This window comes from Desmodus rotundus, chromosome 5 (genome assembly GCF_022682495.2).
Source record: "Desmodus rotundus isolate HL8 chromosome 5, HLdesRot8A.1, whole genome shotgun sequence".
NCBI classification, from domain to species: Eukaryota; Metazoa; Chordata; class Mammalia; order Chiroptera; family Phyllostomidae; genus Desmodus; species Desmodus rotundus.
Genome location: NC_071391.1, coordinates 130,348,909 through 130,369,787, shown reverse-complemented (window position 1 = coordinate 130,369,787; position 20,879 = coordinate 130,348,909). Strand labels below are relative to the sequence as shown.

The following is a 20,879-nucleotide window of genomic DNA, read 5'->3' as shown; positions in this document are numbered from 1 at the left end:
ATTGTAGGATTATGGAAATGCAGAGTAAAAGGACCCTCAAATAAATAATTTTACTGTAGAGAATAACTGAGTGACTCTATTTCATGATGAAACTATGTGAGAGGTTACGTGGTAGTTAGTGGCCCATCCATATCACTTACAGTTTCTGTCAGGGGACTAGAAGGACCATGAAAGTAGCTGGTGCAGTTGACTGGCAATCCTACCAGACTTATTAAAATGTGATACAATTGAAATACATTTAAAAAAGGAAAAGAGTAACAGCATGTGACAGACTACAACATGTGGTCCTGGTATCAAACAGGAGGCACGACAGGCTCACAAATCAAAGGCTATACACAGTTTAGGCAGCTAGAAATGACTCAGTTGAGGGAGGTGGCTCTCACTTTTCATGGCCTTCAACTAAAAAGCTACGGGGATGTGTTCAATGTTCAAGATGCAGGATCCACATATTTGGTGACCCTGGAGAAGAAAAGCAAAAGTGGGGCAGATTTAAAATCATATTCAAAAATGTTATTGAAATAAATGAAGATCTGAATCTATATATTACAAGGATCATATCGTGTCTGCCAAAATAGATCCAAATGAATCTTCAAAATATAGCAAAGAAAGAAGACAAAGTCATTATAAATAAAAGGAAGTAGGTTGACATCAAATTTCTTAATATATATTAGAACAACAAGTAGTGAAATAATGTCTTCCAAGTAATCAAGAAGAGACATGGAGGATGTTATTCCATTCCAGTCATAAGTCTGAAGGCTGTAGGAAAACTAGGGAACACGCAGAAACTCAGGAGATAGTGTTCCTAGAGGTTCTTCCTAAGGAAATGACTACAAGATAAGCTTTAGGTATAAAAAGTGACAGGGGACACTTTGACAATGAGATCTGCAGTGAATATTTTATATTCTTGACTGTAGCGTGAGAATCTTAAAGTTACAGACAGGGCTAAAGAGGAGTTGTTAGTGTTAAATGCAATACCAAGGTAAAAATAACACAATTAAAGCACAGGGAAAGGAGGGAGGGAGGGAGGAAAATTAAATGATGTCTTTGGATATTATCGAGAGCAGACAAACAAATGATAGAAGCTTCAATACATTTAAGAGTAGAAAGATTTAGCACTAAGATATTAACATATATTAATATCTTATTGATGTATTAAGATCTTATATATATTAATATCTTAGTGCTGAAGTTCATTAGTAGCTTAGTGCTAAACTAAAAGTTCATGGTAGAGAAAAGGGTGGGAAAGGTAGTATAAATGGATTTTCTTGTGGTTCGTAGTGATGAAACAGTATGTCTGAAGGAAAAGGGGGCTACAGGCATTACCAGAAATATTAATAAAAATATAATTAATAGAACAAAATATCAATTCCCCTGATGCCCAAAGAGCACTACAGAACAAAACTTAGTGGCTTATATTTAAAGGGTGAAAATAACTGCAAGGAAATCTTAAACACCATTTGGTAATGTTAATACCAGTAAAATATTAATATTGTTTGTGGTTTTTATGTATTGAAGAATAAGCCAATATAAACTGAGATTTTTCAGTGCATGAAAAGAACAGATACAAGTATCAAATCAAAGAAATTAAATGAAAATCCTGTGGTGTTAAATTTGCTTTGGGAATATCGATCTGGTTTGTGGTGATATAAAATATTTCCTATTTCTACCCGGCAGAAGGGCACAGGAGCAATGGCACTCTACCTGGAATCACAATGCTACTGCCCAAGTGTTTTCTAAATACCGTTTTTCACAAAAAGGAATCAGGTTTCCATGGAGAAATAGCCGATTTCAGGCTTGAGGCAAGCAAAATGCAGTACCGGGTGAACTTAGGGTACCTTGTTGTGCTAGAAAGCAAGGGAACAGGCTAATTGGTTGGGTTAAAGGTCCTGGGACAAGCATTAAGAAATTATGCTAAGTGACATAAGCCAGGCAGTGAGGGACAAGTACCATATGATCTCACCTTTAAGTGGAACCTAATCAACAAAACAAACAAGCAAGCAAAATATAACGAGAGACATTGAAAGTAAGAACAATCTAACAGTAACCAGAGGGGAGGTGGGAGGGGATAACGTGGGAGGTCAGGGGGAAGGGTTTTCAGGAACAATTATGAAGGACACATGGACAAAACCAAGGGGGAGTGGAATCAGTGGAGGGAGGTGGGGATGGCTGGGGTGGGGAGGAGTGGTGGGGGTAAATGCAGACAACTGTACTTGAACGACAATAAAATAATTAAAAAAAGAAAAATTCTCATTGGCTAAATTTGGGATATTCTGAGCACCCAAAAGGGTCATGACTCTAATTGATTGAAATACATGGAGTACTTCAGTATTTAAGAGTCCATAAAGATATAAAAGAAGGGAAAGTTTTAAAAATGAGTTACTTGCCACTATTGAAGATGACTGTTAAATGAACTCCTGAAAATCGGCAATTAAAGAGAAATTACTAGACATTTATCCTGAGTGGTCCATGGAAACTACAGTTCTGACAAACCAAGCAGACTAATTCATGAGTGGACGTTTCCTCTAGGAGGAATGTTAGCTAGTAAATAGAGAACAAATTATATAGAATTTGAAAAATATATACAATCATAAATAATATATATCTATACATGTTTCATGTATATATTTCTATGGAAACCTTTTATTTTATAGGAAAGTTTCCTGTTGTAAAAAATGTATATTTTGTAAAAAAGCATTCATTCATTCAACAAGCACTTGAGGACCTAATGTGTGCCTTCAAAAAAAAATGCCCAATGCTTAATATTTTTGTATTATTTTCTTAAGCTATGTCACGTAAAATAACAGTTGTGAACGCCATTAAACTATACAGTTTCACAACAAGAGGGACCCAAAGAGGTCATTCGGTCACTCCCCTCTCCCTGCCACTTCTCCTTTCATAAATAGGGATCACATTATCCACACGCATAATGTGAACACTTTTTGGCTTCTCAGTAACTGAGGGAAGAAAAAGAAACTTACAGTTAAGAAGCTGAAAAAAATTATTGCAGCCTATGAAGGTTTGGCTAATATTTTAAAATGCTAAGCACTTCTTTCATTTATTTGTTTTTAACCTTCTGAAAATTAAAACACACAGATGGCCAATCTGGATCATTATGGATTTTTTTCTTTCTTTGAGCAAATTGATATTTCCTGTAGGCCGATAGCAGAGTTGAGACGTGTGGCTGAGGCAGTAGTTCAGAAACCAGGGCATTCAAGTGCCCTCTCCACTCAATAACCAGCAAACTAATTTGATGTTCCTATTGACTTGAATCTGTCTGCTTTATATCTGGAACCTATGAGTGTGTGACCCCTTCTGCAGAGGTCTGCTGCTTCTGGGCATTTTGTAAAGCACTGAAATTGTCTGGAAAACCACTCTCTCTGTGCTTTGCAAAATAATGGAAAAAGAGAGTATTTCGTATCTGCTTCCTGCAGCGATTTCCCAATAACAAAATTGAAAATGTATGTTTTAATTTTATTTCCACTTAGTTTTGAGAACCATCCTGAGATATTTAGGTTCCTAACTATTACTCTTTATCTGTCATCTTGTACGATTCATTGTTTCTCTCAGCTATAATTTCTTTTCAACTTTGCTTGATAAAAACAGCTCCGTATTTTCCTGAGTCATTGTGCTTTTATTATTTTTATTTTTTGAAGCAAAGAGGGAATACGCAGATAACCTTTGGTCAGAATCTCAATCTTGGCCATTTCCTAATGTGTTTAGCAACCAGGCAATTAAGAAACTGGCCTTCCCTTTCATCATCTTAAAAGTCAGGTTTTCCTCACGGTTAAATTGTATTTCTGAAAACAATGGAGAAGCCTTTTTGTAATTTATGCAGAAATTTTGTTTTCCTTGAGCTTTTGTGTATACATTAGTCATTTAAGAAAGAACGAACTTAATTTTCTCTTTCCCTTTCTTTTTCTTTCCTTTTCTAATTGTCCTTTTTTGAAATCTTGCTGGATGCACTATTTTAGTGTATAGGCAAATATACTTTCGTTTTAGCCATTTAAATAACACAGCATGCTTCTGAGGTCATGGAGTAATCTAGTAGTTTGTTCCCTAACTCTTACATAAATACGTTTATTTTCCCAGGTGCAGGGTCTTCACAGACAGCGAGAAGTTTAAGATGGCTTAGCAAGGAAATAACCTTTGTCCTAGGATTTGCACACATTTCACTGGTCTGCTCCTTGCTAGGACTGCCCTTTCTGGTTCCTTGACTGAACTTGGAGACCTTGGGGCTTGCCTGTTTGGACCGACTTGCTCTGTCAGATGTCTGCTCTAACTGAACTCCCTTCCAGACTTCTGCTCACCTTACCTTTGAGCATCCTGTGAGGTCCCCCCCCCCCCCCCCCCTGCTTAAACTTCCATTGTTGTAATCTGGTGCTGTGTCTTCTTCATTCTTGTATCCTCTCACATAGAATCTGTCCCAGAGTGGGGTCTCTATAAATATTTGCTGATCGATAGTATCAACTGTAGCACACAGTGAGTTTGTCAGAGCTGGGTTGGAAATGCTGGGTGGTTCAGATTTTGGAAGGAATCCTCACGTGAGAAAGCCAGGAAGGATGGAGTGGGTACCTGGGCTATTTTCCTGGGCACTTCCTCTCCTCTTCCTCTTCTGCATTTACTCTCATTGAGCTGAAGTGTTGGTCAGAGTAGGACTGGAAACAGATCATGCCTCTGAATAATATTGTCGTTGGTTACCCCACTTTTCCAGTTTCTGCCCTTCATTCCCCTTAGCAGAATGATACGAATTCCCTTTACCAGAAGAGCAGTGAACTGGCTTATCACTTTACTCATTTTATAGATACAGTGAAAAGTCTACATGACCTGGGTACAGAGGGAGAAATTTGGATCATGAGAGGTTCAAAGTTCAATGAGGATGTATGTAACATTCAAAACTAAACTTGGACGAGGCAAAATGCTCTAGGAGGATCAGAGACAATAAGCACAAATTGTGCCTTCAGTGAGTAGGGGCACAGAGTCAGTAAGAGAAAGGCACTGGAGCTGGAGACACCTCCTCTGCTGGGTTCCCGACGGCAGGCAGATGTTCAGTTGTCAGTGTGTCTTTGGGAAAGCCGGGGCTGGGGGGGAAGCTTTCTTCAAGACTGGAGTAACGGGTGGCTGCAGCAGTGAGCTTTTGTGTCTGTTCTGCTTTTGGCACAAGGCTCCTTACAAAAACATGTATGACTACTCAGATGATGGACATACTGCGCTCTTCGGTAACCACTGACGGTCCCTTCTGCGAGGCTCCGTCAGAAGCCACGATGTGTCTTTCTCTTTATCCTTTCAACTGACATTCATTGTGTGGATTTGTGTGGCTGCTTTAAGATAGGGACTCCTTTTTTTTTTTTTTTTTTTTTAAACATTTCTTTTCTGCACCTTATCTTGCATTAGTTTTGGACTGGGAAAATGAAAATCCTGGGAGTACTGGGGAGCTTCTGCGACCCAGACAGACAGCAGGGGCCTGGAGAGTTCTCTCTTCTCTGTGTTTTTATGTCCTTTCAAAATGTCAGTCTACACCTTTAAAATGAAGTCTGCCGTCAAAGACACACTCTTCTCCTCCCTGTCTGCTGTGCCAAAGATAGACATTACTCGGCTGCAGTTCTCAGCTTCCTGTCATGTTTGGCAAAGATTCAATTGCCTCTCTCTTCAGAACACCCTTTATTTGTTTTCTTAGCTTCAATATCTCCTCTAAAGGAGAGTTTTTGAGGCAGGGGGATATAGACAGCTTTTGTTTCTGCCTCTTCATGATTGGCTTCCCAATGTCTTTTAATGACACTTTATGCCCAGCAAAGACGCCACAGAAGTCAGGCAGTGTTGGTTTGTTCAGGGTGACGGTTCACCTAGGCAGCCAAGTTTACTCAGGTTTAACTCCATCCTGTATCTCATTCTAGGCAGTAGCATTTCTCACTGCCTTCTAGCACGCTCCATACACTGTCTTTGCAAATTGGTTAAATAATAATAATAATAATAATAATAATAATAATAATAATAATACTCCCTCTCAGCTTCTTGTATTCCAAACTTACGTTTCTTCTGTTTAGAGGCTCCTTGCCCTTTATCCTGGTGGCTTTATACTAATTCTTCAAACCTGGCTCAAATGTCATGTAGAATTAATACTGCTTTCTTCTCTGTTGCCATAGCATTTTTCACATATGTTGACTATAGTGCTACTATACTCACTGCACAGAATGACTAATTGTCCATGTACCTAACAGCGTAGCACACTCACTCCTCTCACCCAAGGTTACGAGATGCCTGAGATTAACGAATGTGTCTCATACCTTATTCTTTCTCAAATCCCCAGCATCTAGCCCAGGGTCAGCTATATAGTGGTAACTTAAAAGATATTTATTAAATATTTACATTTATAGTGAATAAATGTAAATATTACTCTTGTACCTAGATCTCATAGCTAATACTGTCCTCAAGTATTGTCCCAGACAGGAGCATGAATTTACAGGGAACTGATTTTGCAAATATTTACATGGGAACAAAGGATAAAGAGAAAAGTGTTGGAGAGTAAGTAAAGGGTGGTGACTAGCTATCTGCTTTGGAGTGTTGTGAAGAAGTCAGAATCTCTTGAGATTCATAAACAAAGGGAATGAATGCTAAGGCTTTACAACTGAGGAAACACGCAGGGTGGATAATACAATACTGCAAGAAGACATTCTGAGAGGGTGCGGAGAGTATAGGCTTCTCTGGTGAAGGGTTTGAAGTAGAGATGAGGCCATTGACACTGGTCTTTAAGAGGAAGGCAGAGTGACCCTGAGTGTAGAAGATCACTTGGGGAAAAAATATCTGGAGAGGGTGCAACTAGAGCCGGGGACGCTGATGCCTCAGAGAGAGGCTGTGTTGGAAATCCAGTCGAGGGGTGAACCATGGTGGACCGTGTTGCTAACTCTCCCCGAGACAAGTTCCCCAGAAGAGCACCCCCAGGTTCACAGTGCTGTTGTTTGCTTTCACCAGCACCCATGAGGCGGTGCATTGTGGCAGGAGAAGCTCTTCCTTGGGAAGGCAGACAGGTGAGATGCGAATCCTTTCCTCTCATGTGTTAGCTGTATGACCTGGGGGAAGTTACTACCCTCGCTGGGTCTCAGTTGATTTATTTATTATATGGTAATAATGACATTTTATCTGCCTGAAGGGAAAGGATTGTGCTGAATGATTTATTGAGCTCTTCTGCTACTATAAAATACATTATCTCTCCCTGGAAATTCTACATTTTGTCAATTAACATGGGTTTTCTTAGGAGTTTATTGTTTAAATTATCTCATTATGGAGGTCCATGATGGATAGAAGTCACATATCACAAACAGGGCACGTGACCCTGAGCATGGTCACCTTGGAAAAGACTTTCTTGTTTGTAGTATTGAAAATGTACATTTAAGCCAGATAAGCTTTCTATTATAATAAGAGAATGTTAGAAGTTGATATTGCCTCAAAATCTGAAATGTATAGGACTGAAAAGATAGTTGAATGTTCCATAATGGTAGAACTCTGAAATAAATATAATTTTTTAACTTGAAAAGATCTTGGCATGTTCTAGAAGGTTAAATAAGACTATTTCTTAAATCACTTTTGCTTTTTAACAGAAGAAATTCCTTTTAATCAGGTGAATAATCTTTTTTCATTTCTACCCCTTTCGAATGCCATATAAGCACAACCACATTGTTTAAAAACATATTTCTCATGGCAAGATGATGGAAATATTTATTATAAGAAGAACAAAGATGAAGAAAAGCCTGAAGAAGAAAATTAAAATTATCCCCTACAAATAACTACAGTAAACATGAACACTTCTCTTTCAATATATCTGTATAGGATGAGGCAAAAGTAGGTTTATAGTCGTGAGCATGGGAAACTGATGTTATTCTTGTATTTTTATTGGTTAATTATTGTATTATTCTTCTCACAAATAACTGTCAGCCTGCTTTTGCCCCACCCTGTATATCTATGTCTGTCCTCTCTCACTGTTTTTTGTGAATATGTGTGTATGTGTGTGTGTGTGTATATCTCTATATACATATCCACACCCATATACACATATGTGAGTATGGGTACCATTTTATAACTTGCTATATTACTTAATAATTTATATCTTTAGAGTCATTCAAATTATTTTGCCTCTTAAGAAAAAATCAAATGACAAAGAAAATAATCATACCATAGAAAAATTAGAAGTTTTCTTTATTATCCCTTTCTCTTTAAAGTTCTATCTACTTTCTATGGGTAACTATTTTCAACTATTTCAGTTTTAGGTATTCTAATTAATATACTTGAGTATGTTTCTTAATTTTATTCCAATATCTTACTCCTTGTTACACAGAAAATGAGAAATCAGGACTAAATTCCTACCTTTCTTTTCTCTTCTCTCTACTTCCTATTCTAAAGTTATTACTATCTTTTGTCTTTTGGTGGGTTCTCTGATAACTACAATTTATATATTGAAAAGTACATGTTGAAATAAATAAACTTTGGAAGATACCCAAGAACTCTCTTCTATGTAAGGTGGGGAAAAATCACACCTTATTTTTCTTTAATTTTCTCCCCCATTCCATTAGTTGTACATCATCAAAGTGTGTAACATTGATCTTATGACCTGTAACCATAATTATTGTATGTACTGTTTTAAAGTTGGCGGTAAAAATTAAAAACCAGTGAAATAATGTAGTTGGTAAAAGCACAGGCCCTGAAACTGTACTACCTGGCTTCAAAGTCCAGTTCTGCCACTTTCTGTCTTGGCCTTTGTAATTTTGGATAAGGTACTTAACTCCTCTGTGCCATAATTTCCTCCAATGTAAAATGGTCATAGAGTAGTATCTACCTGATAGTGCTGTGTGAGCATTAAATGAGTGGATACTTGTAAAGTCCCTAGAACAGTGCACGGCATTGTTCTAGTACATGCTCCGTAATAATTCTCTCTTGGAGAGCCGCGTAGTGAACCTGTGTCACTAAACCTATACTGCCTGAGGGACGATATCCTAAGAATCAGAGTCAAATGGTTTTTCTTTTCCTCTGTCCATTCCACTAATTATTCAAGTTCATGAAACGTATTAGTTTACTTCATGTTTCAACTATGACTTTCTTATTCAACTTTTTGTTTTGCCTGGAATTTCTAATTGGTTTTCATCTGGTCTGTTAATGGAAGACAGAAATGCCCTCATCACATTGTTAACCTCTCCCAGGAACTTCTTTGTTAAATTAATTTAAATAGAGATTGAAAATACAGTAGCAACTTAGACTTTTTTCTTATAGATTATTGAGTTATAATTTGATGTTGATCTTGAGGCTGTTTAAGAACCAGATTTGATTCTCTGGCTGGCCTCAAAGACCAGCAGCTCTACAAGACAGTCACAAATAGAATTGACTGACTTTTTCTCTTTGTGCATTTTCCATCTCATTATTCTGGTTTAATGCTTCAGATTGGCTAGCTGTAACTCTGAGTTCTTGAGAATTTTCTTCCTCTGGAAAAAACTCGGAAATAAACTGGGTATCATTTTGCATGTTCAGTTGGTGCTTTAACTTCTATTCTCATGTACTACTTCTCTAGTACTTTATTCAAGGTCAAGACTCCTAGACTGAATTTTGAGAATTGTTCAAACAGCCTTAGTGGCCTGCTTCCCTAAGACGAGTTGTGCAGGAAAGCCTTGTTTAGAGGCATTCATTTTAGGATGATCACTTATGATTGGAGAACAGTGATCAGCTCAGCATGTCTGCAGTTAGGAGAGGGTCTGAGTGAGTAATGAAAGATCAGGCTGGATAGGGAACTTGTGGGAGGTCACAAAGTATGTAGAACAATTTGCCAAGTAATTTGAAATTCATTCGGGGCTACAGGGAATTATGAAAGGAATTTTAGCAGAGGAGTGCCATGATCAGACTTGTGTTTTAGAAGAAAAATCTGTGGTGGAAGCTTTGAAGATGATTACAAAAAGGAGAAACCAGAGAGAGAGAGAGAGAGAAAAGAGAGAGACAGAATGAATTGATTGGAGGCTGTTGCACTGAAATATTTGGCAGTGAAAGCTGAACATCAATACAGTTATAAATAGAATTATCAGGATGTACTATTCAGTTAGATATAACAGATGAAAAAAAGAGGAGTTGAAGACAAAGTTATAATGTGAGCATAAGAGTAAGCTTTGGGGAAGAAGATAAAGAATCTAGTGTTGGATATTGGTGTTTATATGCTTCTAGGATATCCAGACAGAGATGCTTAATTGGTAGTTGGAAGCCAAGAACTAGAGATCAACAGAAAGGAGACCTGGATACACACAGCCCTAAGAATCATCCATATAGAGGCTATTGCCAGTGAAATTGGATAAGCTCCTTTTGGAGAGACTCTGTTGCGCAAAAAGAAGTCTAAGGAGTAAAACCTAGGGACCACATGTGTTTGAGAGATGATTGGAGGAAGAGGAATCAGTGGTTAGAAAAGCACCTTATTCATCTGTATGTCCTCAGTGTCTGACAGTCAGTAACACAAATGCTTATTGCTGGATTTCATGAGACTTAGAGAAGAATTTAAGAATGAAGAAGTGAAATCAGACCTATTAGTGTTCTAGAAAGCAAAGGCAGAGAGTGATGCGGACACCGTCCCACAGTGTCTGTGGCGTTGTGGCTGAGATGAGACAAATTCACATGGACAACCGAGTCCTGTGGAGGAAAAGGGACGGCACAGCCACTCTCTCAAGAGGAGAACATGCCGCCAACCCTTGCCTTGACAGGCTTTTATTGGCTTAGTTTGCATAGGAATACGGGGCGTATATGGAAAGCTCATCAGTCATTGTCAGGCAGAAATGATCAAATAATAGATAACATTTACAGAACTATGAGGGCTTATTTAGAGTCAGGGACAGATCCTAAAGGGCCATAAAACTTTGGGGAAACAAGCTCATTTCAGGCTTGGATCCTTATCATTTAAATTGAGGGTATTTGCAAAGCAGGTTTCACAGGATTTTATACATTCTTTGTCAGGCCTAATCACCCCAGGGGACCCACCCTTTCCAGCACAGGGCCGCACTCACCTCCTGAATTGTTTCAGGCTTAAGGCATTGTTTCAGGCTTAAGGCATTGTTTCAGGCTTAAGTCAGGGAGGGGAAGTAAGGCAGCCAAGAGATTAGGAGACTTATTGGAGACAGAATGAGGACTCAGGCTATGTCAAAGCTGAGGGGCAAAGGTCCATCACCCCTTTTTTCTATAGCCCTTCAAGTCCTTCCAAGGGCCCTTTTGTGACCGTGCCTGTCTTAGGTCATCCCTCCTTTGAGGAGTCTTACCCATCATTGGCTAACCAGTCATCCACCCAGGGCCAAGCAGGGTGAAGTGAAAGAGGGCAGAGGCAGCACCCCTGCCAGGGAAGATAAGCTTTGTCTCCTAAATGGCTTATGGTCCCAAGGTCTTTTTACTCAGCCTTAGCCACTGGGGGTTACAGCTTCTGAAACCAGGAAGGGAGGTTCCCAGCAAGAGAAAAATGCAAGCAAGAAGCAGACATTAAATAAGATGAGAAATGCCCTTGGGATTCGACAATGAGGAGGTCATTTTCCACCTCAGCAAGAATTTGTGTTTTAGTGGGATGGTGGAGCCAGGGCAGTATTGCATGTATTGAGGGATTTGTGCTAGACAAGGAAAGGATAGAAACTGTATTAATCTTTGAAGAATCAGACTGTGAAAGGAAGGTGATATTTATAAGATAAAGGGTAAAAATGGTACCTACTAATAAGGGTTCCTATTTGACAATTTTGTGGGGAATGAAGGGGCCTGAGAAAGAAAAGACTATAGAATGAAAAGTGGAGGGAAGGAAAAGAAACAGTGACTACTCACTTGGTACTGAAAATTCATCACCTCATGATTTTTTTTTTTTTTTGTGTGTGTGTGTGTGTGTGTGTGTGAGAGAGAGAGAGAGAGAGAGAGAGAGAGAGAGAGATTGATTGTATGTCATTTATGTGCAATGAGACCATCAGTTGTTAAGAGGCAGAAGTCTCACCCTATACTTCTATCCTTCCACAGCCTGCTTAATACAGGGCATGTAGTTGGCTATTATTGCTTGAGTATAGCTCTTTAATGTCACCATGTAAGAATGTTTGGGGGAGGGTGTCCAACCTTTTGGCATCTCTGGGACACACTAGAAGAAGAAGAGTTGTCTTGGACCACACATTAAATATACAAACACTAACGAAAACAAAAAAATCTCATAATATTTTAAGTAAATTTACAATACTGCGTTGGGCTTTATTCATAGCCATCCTGGGATGCATTTGGCCTACGGACCGTGGGTTGAACACCCCTGGATCCTTTCAGTCATGTTTTTAAAGTAGACTTAATGTTGAAACAGTGCCATGGACCCCTCCGCAGCCAGCGTCAGGCCTCGTGCTTTGTAGGACAGGATGCAGTCTCACACTTGAGTTGGCCCACTTAGTTTTGGTGGATTTGAACACTGTTACTTCTTTTTAAATAAGATAATTGGCTTGGTTTTTGGTAAGATTAGGGAATTGGTAACTCTATACTTTGGATCAGGATAACATGCTCTCAAAGTAGGAAAAAAAAAAGGAGGGAGAAAATTGTGACATCATCCTTGTTTCTCTCCATTTCACCTGTTCTGAAACCTTTTCTTTTCTAGGGTATAAGGGTTTCCTGAAGCTCTGGCCCCACATAAGCTTCTTGTTTGATTGTTTTTTTTTCAGTCTACTGCAGATCTTTGCAAAGACGCTTTTCCTGCTTATACTGAGGAAAAGGGCCAAAATGTTTCACAGCTATGCCTTGAACTTGATGATACCAGTAGATGTCACTCTGGACAGCAGGATAGAGTACCTCTCTTCTTAGCTGTGGTTCAGAATGGGCTGTGGTATTCCTGCTCCCAGCCACTTTCACACATCTCAGGGCTGACACATCTGAATTATGACATTCTCTGCATTGCCTGTTTTACTTCTAGGTTGTGAAATAAGAGGGCTGGGAGAGCTGCCATTTCACCTCATTCTCATTCAGCTAGGATGCCAAATGCTTACACAGTTACACCAATCAACTAGGCAAGAAGAAAATGGTTCAGGGGAAAATGGAGGGAATGCATATTTTAAAGCAGCATATCAGAATCCAGCATTCAGCTGCATTAAATTCTGCTGAGACTTAAGGAAGAGAAGCAGTAAATACTTTCCTGAGTGCATGTATGTACCTGGGCCCAGACTAGTGTAAGCTGACCTCTCTTCCTCTGTCTCTCTCTCTGTCTACATGATTTTATATTTATAAATATGAAATCACTTTTCATGACTGCCCTAAATCAGTGATGCTCAGTGAAGGTCTTGGAATAAGGAAAAAGAGAAGTTTTTTCTAAAATACCTAGAAAACATAAAGTTAATAAATAAACTTTCCTGAAATTCACTTTTTCCTCCATATTCCATTCCTCTCCACCAATCTTTCAAATCTGCTTCAACATATAATCAGATCAATGACCAAACAGCAAACAGGGAATGTTGAGAAAAGGGTGAGTCTAGTTGGACAGACTTGTATTTTGTAGATATATGCTTGTGATTGTGTGCTGTCTACAGCTATATTTTATCATATTATCTTTTAAAGTGGTTTCCATTATGGACATTGTATATATGTATGTGATGTTGTATGTATCAGTTTATGACTTCTGTCACCTGAACAAGAGTGAGGACTGTGCCCTGCATGAACTGCCCTCCACAATTAGTCTTGGAGAGTCGTTTTACCCTGTGCAAGCCCTGCCCAAGTTTAGGGCAAAGGTCTTGGTTGAGCTTTTATTTCTGACTTGGAATTCCCTTCCATATCCCTTACCAAATGTATATAATCCAGCCAACACTCAAGACCTATCTCATATCCCACCCCCTTTCTTTAAAAAAAAAAAACTGTTAATTTTAGAGAGAGGGGAAGGGAGGGAGAAAGAGAGGGAGAGAAACATCAATTGGTTGCCTGTCTCACTCCCTCAACTGGGGAATTGGCCTGCAACCCAGGCATGTGCGCTGACCAGGAATTGAACCTGTGACCATTTGATTTGCAGGACGATTCCCACCACTTTCTGTAGGGAAATCTTGATCAGACAATAGGAATTATTAAGAAAGGGAGGAGCAAGACAGTGCATGCAGGAAGAAAGGACTTTGGGAGATAAACATGTGGCAGATTGGGGGCTAGGTTGAAGGGCTCTGGGAGCTCATGGAGGGAAAGATCTCTTACAGCAGATGTGATAGGGCATACTTTGTTGAGGAGGCAGAATTGATACTCTGCTCTTTGAAGGCTGAGAAGTCTGTGCCTCCCCAGAGAAGAATGAGGAGGAAGGTCCTCTAGGAAGAGAAGACACGAGGAAAAACTCAGTGATGGGCAAGGTTCAGGGTGGGTGAGGTGACCGAGAGGTCTATTTGTCTGGAACATAGGACTCATGACTGAGAGTTATTATGGATAAGGCTAATAGGACTTCCACCCTCTTTCTTCTTCTCTACTGAGTCTGAGGACCAAAGGAATCACAATAATATTTTCTTGAGTACATGTGGCTCTCCTCCTACTCTATGTAAGCTATGCTCCCCCTATTTATCCCATCTCCCATATTCTCTTTATATTATCACCTTGCATGTGAATCACTCTGAAGATACAAAAATAAAAGACAACACTTGGCTTCTCTATGTACTTTGTCATAGTTTTAGAGGCTAAGACTACTACTGATCTTACGGGTGGGTGTTAGCTCAAAATACCGTATGAAAAACAAGTATGTAGATAACTCAAAGGGAAAGGCTCATATAAAGCTGTAAGCCTCTTGTGTAGAGGAGGAGAAAGAGACACAGATAATGCCACTTTAATTAAAGTTTTCTTAGTATCTCCATTTGGAATTTCTTTCTCGAAGGGTTATGTGGGCGTTAAGTCTGTGACATTGCACTGAACAAGTGGATACCATTCAATACACAAATAATTTTCTCCCTAATAACTGTATTTTCAAAATGTTATGTCAATATCTTATTTTTTGGAAGTTAAGGACATGTTTCTGTTTTCCTATGCAAAGATGAACTTAACATTTTACAAGATGAGAATAGGTGTGTTTCCAGGGGCTTTCTTTTAAAAGTCCTATTATGTTATTCTCAGAAATTAATATATGTACTTAATTGGAAACTCTCCTACTGAGTAATCTACAGTTCAGATGTGCAGGGAAAGAAAAAGATGTCTTTCTAATAGGTGAGGAGTTACAAACTATCTATTCTACAGTCCTCTGTGTTTACTATCCAACTATATAATGCAATGAACTATTGGATTTTCTTCTAAGTTATAAAGTCCTTATTAATCAAAACATGTTGGTGCAAAGTAGAGGATTAATTGTTTGCTTTGAAAATTAAGAAAAGGGCATGGAGAAAAAAGGATATTAAATAGCATGATATTTCATTCTGTTTGCAATTAATGAGCATCATGATCACCTTATTTGAATTTCTGACCTTTGCCATATTATCAAAATTTATTTTGTGCAGAAGAGTCTATGGAGATTTCAGATCCATTTGTTATGGATCTAGATGACTTGAGAAGATTATTGTGATCCTTCAGAATCTTCGTTATGATGTCATTTAAAGTAGGGCACACGGGCAGTTCCCAACTTCCAACTAGAGAATATATATGGTCTCCCTTTTTACAGAACATGCTGTCTGATAGAAGTGGTCTCTTCTCTTAGACTTATAACACTTTGTACGTTTTATAGTAAGTGACATTTGCCACCTGATATGTGAGAACAAAGACTGTGGTTTTTCCACTGACAGAGTCAAAGGAAACTGAACTCAGGAATTGGTAAATAAATATTTATAAGATAAGTGTAATGGCTCACTTCATGTCAAGTATTTAAAACGAGAAAGGCAAAATGAAATGAAATTTCATTTTGGTTAAAAGAAACCCAAATCATACTGCTGTAGTATCCTTTATAACTTAATCCTTTTGGTGCTAACTTTTATTATTAAAAGTTGAGACTAGCACGTGAAAGGATGTAGACAATTTCCATTTCCTTTCCTTATGTCTCAGTGCATCCCTTTCCTCCTCCCCTGTATCCCTCCTGCAAAAGTAGCGTATGAGTGCCAACCTTATTACTATGCTTCTGATTCAATTCTGAAATAGTGTTCTAAGATCCGAGTATAAATGCATATGGAAATTCCAATTTTATATTGTAGATGGAGAAGGAAAAAAAATCACCTGTAAACTATCTCAACTATGTCTAAATTAGATTCAATATTGTCAGTGATTTTCTTCATACAAGATTTAGCTGGGAAATTCATGTTATGATTACCCAAGAGCAAAAATTCAGCCTTTCCAGACAAAAATCAATTTCTTAGGTAACTTTCTTTATAGGGCTCAACAATGTAAGCTAGAGGGACCCTGGCAGGTCCAATATGGACCCTAATAATGCTCTTTACTGCAGGCCACATCTATGTAAGATTAATATTTGCTCTATTTTAGATGTCCTTCTTAGATGCTACCAAGATAACAATACTAGTAATCATTAATATTTGAGTGTTACCTATGTGCAAAGTGCTTTTCTAATCTCTTAAAAGGTAGTACATCATTTTAGCAAACCAATGTGTTAAGGAATGGTATTATCTCATTCTCTGGATGGGGAAACGGGCATATGTCATCCAGTCTTAGTGCTTCATGTGCTTTTGAAAGCATGTGTAGCAACATATTATGCTAACTAAGGCTAACCCAGGGTTCGTGGATCAGGGCCTAAACTCATGTCTTAATAGGATAGACATATTTTAGTTTAAGAAAAATGGGGAAATTTTAGTAGATTTCTTGAGAATGCCAATATAATGATATAGATTCTTTTTTTAAAAAAATTTTTATTGTTATTCAATTATAGTTATATGCCTTTCCTCCCCATCCCTCCACCCCACCCCAGCCAAACTGTTAGTGGGAATGCAGACTGGTGAGGCCACTGTGGAAAACAGTATGGAATTTCCTCAGAAAACTAAAAATGGAACTGCCCTCTGACCCAGCAATTCCACTGCTGGGATTATACCCTAAGATGTGGATTCTTAATATAAAATTAATTTTGCTCTTTGCTCCAAACTGTAAAATCAGTTGAGTGTTGTTAGATACTCAGATCAGCTAGCAGTCTTTAACTGCATGTTATAAACCAAAATGTTCTGCTCAGTACTTAGGTCTGATCTTTTATACTGCTTTATTTTTTTAAAGAGTTTGTGTTTCATGAATATTGTGCATATTTAAAAAAAATAATGCTGAATCTGTCTGAATAATGTAAACTTTGATATTTTGAAAAACTAGATCCTAGTTTGAGCTTTTGATTAATAATGTAAAGCAAATGCCAACCTATAGACTTGACAGAGATATTTTTGTAAGTTAATTTTATACGACTTTTCACATTTAAAATGATGCTTTAGTTTTGCTTAACTGTTTGGCTGCTGGAGTTAGTACAGATACTTGAAGCTATTTGGTCTATACAACTCAGATGTTCCTTATTAAGAAAAAATTTTTAAAATTAGGATCCATCTAAATAAAAAGGAAACTGAAGTAGGGAACAAACATGAACTTGAGATTTTCTTTGAGATGGAGGTTGCATATGGCTAATTTCTGAGTGGACACTTGAATGAGACCTCCTGATAATTCTTTGTGAAAGGTCATTTCTGCAGAGTCTTCAGTACTATTTTTGTCTTTACCATGGCTGTAGGCAAAATAGACGGTCTGTGTTTCAGTTTCCTCAATCACAAAATGGAAGAAAAAGTAAGTATCGGATTATAGCATTTCTAATGCCCTTTTTAACAAATAAGTGGATGATTTTATTCTATGTTAAGCAGAAAATGGCTTAAATAAGCTTCACCCTAGTCGAAAGAGGAATAAATAAATCCAAAACAACTAATAAAACAGTAGCCAACAGTCCTTGAGCATTCACTATGAGCCAAGTACTGATCTAAGGGCTTAGCATATATTCACTGATACATTCTTTAAACAACACTGAGTCATTGAAATTATCCCCATTTAAAAATGAGGAAGTTGAGGTGCAGAGATATAGGGACACTTACTGAAGGTCTTGCAGCTAGTAAGGTGTGGAGCAGGATCCCAAACCAGTCGGAAAGCTCAAGAGCCCAGAGTCCAAGCCACACCGCTCGCCATCCTAGAGGAATCAGAGAACTTCCTTGTAAAATGGTCCCTTCTCTGTGTTCTCATCTTCAGTACAGATAGTAGAAAAGGTGGAGAAATACTTAATAGCTGGAAAATCAACTCTAAATCACTTTTGGGACTACTTTATCACCTCAGATGACTTTTGGAACATTCTTTTTTCATGCTTAAGCAAGATTCTGATATAGTGCTATATTGTCAGAGGTTGTAAAGTGCCTGTCACTTTGGCATTACAGTGCTAACCTGGGCTTTTCCACTATCCAACTCAAAGCAACCGTGTTATATAAAAGATCACACAGGCTGACTTGCAAAGTCTTTCTCATTCATGCCTTGCTTGTGGCACTTGAATATGTCATTTTTGAGCAACCTTGGGCCATGGCGAACAGCTGGGGGAACAGAAGAAATTCTGCAGAGATGTGCTTCTTTTTGAGGGGATTATAAGTATTCTTCAAAGCATTTTGTAGGAGGCATGTCTGTGCATTGTAAATGATGCCTTAGTTTAAAGTGATTTGTTACACAGTTTTCTTTACTATAGAGATTTCCTGGTATCTGCCTATCCTTGTTAATAGGTTATGTAGTTGTAGAGTCATGTGGATTAAAGATGGAAAGCGAAATGTATGGCCAGTGGGTTAGTCAAAATCACTCAGAAGTGAAAGTAAAGCATGACCCCACCCCAATTTAATGTGTTTTATCATTTCATTTGGAGGACCTCCTTTAATGTGTAAAGAGAGGTCTACTTCCACCATTCTACCTGCTCTAACAGGCTGCAAATCTTTCTGTTACATTTTCAAAAAGTATTCTAACTAAGCCAGTGGTAAAGTTGTGTTCCATTAAATTGGACCTTTTGTATGTCTGTGGTGAGCAGATCCAGCCCTCATCTCTCTGTTTTAATCTCGTCTTTACTCCTTCAGTGAAAGAGGGATTCTCACCTGTGGTCATGGGGATGGTCCAATACATGACACCTGACACTGGACAGATGAGCTCAATGACAGTTTATTTATCCAATATACTCACCACCCAGGGAACCACTTGCCAAGCAGGGTGACAGGGGGGTTGCACTTGGGAAAACAGGAACAACCAGGGGCCATTGAAAGCAAACTTTCTAGTCTCAAGAGGATGGAATGACTCCTGGTTTGCAAGAGAGGGTGTAATTGGCTTGTTGAATAATTTCATGAGCTAGAAGTGACCTGGAACTCACTACTCAGGTATAGGCAGGAACTGTGCCTGGTCCCTTTGTTAAAAGGGTTGTTTGGGTAGGGGACATTGTAAGTGGGAGTGGAGTTGGGGCAGGGGGAGGCTTACAGTAGGTCATTTGAAGCCTTACTAGTTTCACCAGATGTCAGGACCCAGAATATTGGATCTTAATTTTAGGCCTTACACCACATTCTGCTAAATTCAATTGCTGCACTTAGTTTCTAGGCCTGCCTCCTGTATTAGTCTGCTTGGACTACTGTAACAAAATGCATGCCTGGTGGCTTTAAAAACATAAATTTGTTTTCTATTCCTTAAAACTAGTTACCCATGAACAAGGTGGCCGCAAATTCAATTCTGAGTGAGGGCTCTCTTACTGTCTGGTAGATGGCTGCCTTTCCTGCTGTTTCTTCATGTGATATTTCCTCTGTGTGTACATGTGGGAGGAGACAGAGACAGGAGAGAGGAAAGAGGGAGCACGGCTTTCTGGTGCTTCTGATAGGGGCAGTGATCCTATCATATCAGGGCCTAATCCTTAACCTTATACTTCCTGAGAGGTCACAGATACAGCTACGAGGGTTTAGGGCTTCAGCGTGTGGATTTGGGGGAACACTAGCAGTCAATAATACCTCCTCCTGTGTTTTTCAACAGTCCTCACCCCTTTAATAACCAATTAATATATTTCTTCTTGATAGATTAAATACTGGGAAATTACTAGTACTACCGTGATGTCTAGCACAAAATAGGGTCTCAAAAATGTGTTCAATTGAATTCGGAGTGGAATTCGGATTTGAGTTCTGTTTAGGTGCTCAATGTATCTAACTTTTTCTGAGATTTTCAGTTTGATTTGACTGACACATTTTTGTTTTGGTCTTTAGCCATCAGGGAGCACGGGAGCATGGAATGCGGTGTTAGTTTTGATTCTGGCATCTTTAATGTGGAAGTACTGATACCTATCCCATCTGTCAGCCTGTAGAGATAAAATCAGAGCACGAATATGGAAGTTCTTCATAAATGACAATTCACACAAATGCAAGATAGAATCTCAGAACACACTGCACATACTATGGTGCTGTTACAATGTCACTTCCAATGTCCTACACTGGACTTACTGAGCTATAGTCCTGATGGGGCCCAGGATTCTGCATTTTAACAAAACCCTAGGGGATTCTAATGTACATTAAACTCTGAAGCCAGTGTATGGTGTTGAATTGAAATCAATTAAGTAAAAACCTCTGCCATAGACACATAATCTTCAAGTTTGCAAGGGGATATTAGATTTAATTTAAAATAAGCAAACAATGAACTAGAGCCACTTCCCACAAGCAGCAGCAAGGCCATGGGGTGTACTTGGTTTGCACTGTGTATATGCTTGGCACTCAGAACTATGAATTTAGTGGTTGCCAAGCCTGAATGATTTCAGAAACACATGGAAGCTTTACATATCCAGATTCCAGGGCCCCTTTTCTGGAGAATTTGATTCAATAGGCCTCTGTCAGTACTAGGAAATCTGTTTCTCAAATGCTCAAATGATGGTTATAGAGATTTGGGGACAGCCCATTGAATTATGGTGAAATTTAGTGGTTGTCAAG

The 20,879-nt window shown here is 38.7% G+C and overlaps 1 pseudogene; it reads left to right on the top strand.

The window, feature by feature from the left end:
- LOC112297934 (small ribosomal subunit protein eS1-like) overlaps positions 1-20,879 on the top strand; it is a 74,176-nt pseudogene that overhangs the window by 41,408 nt on the left and 11,889 nt on the right.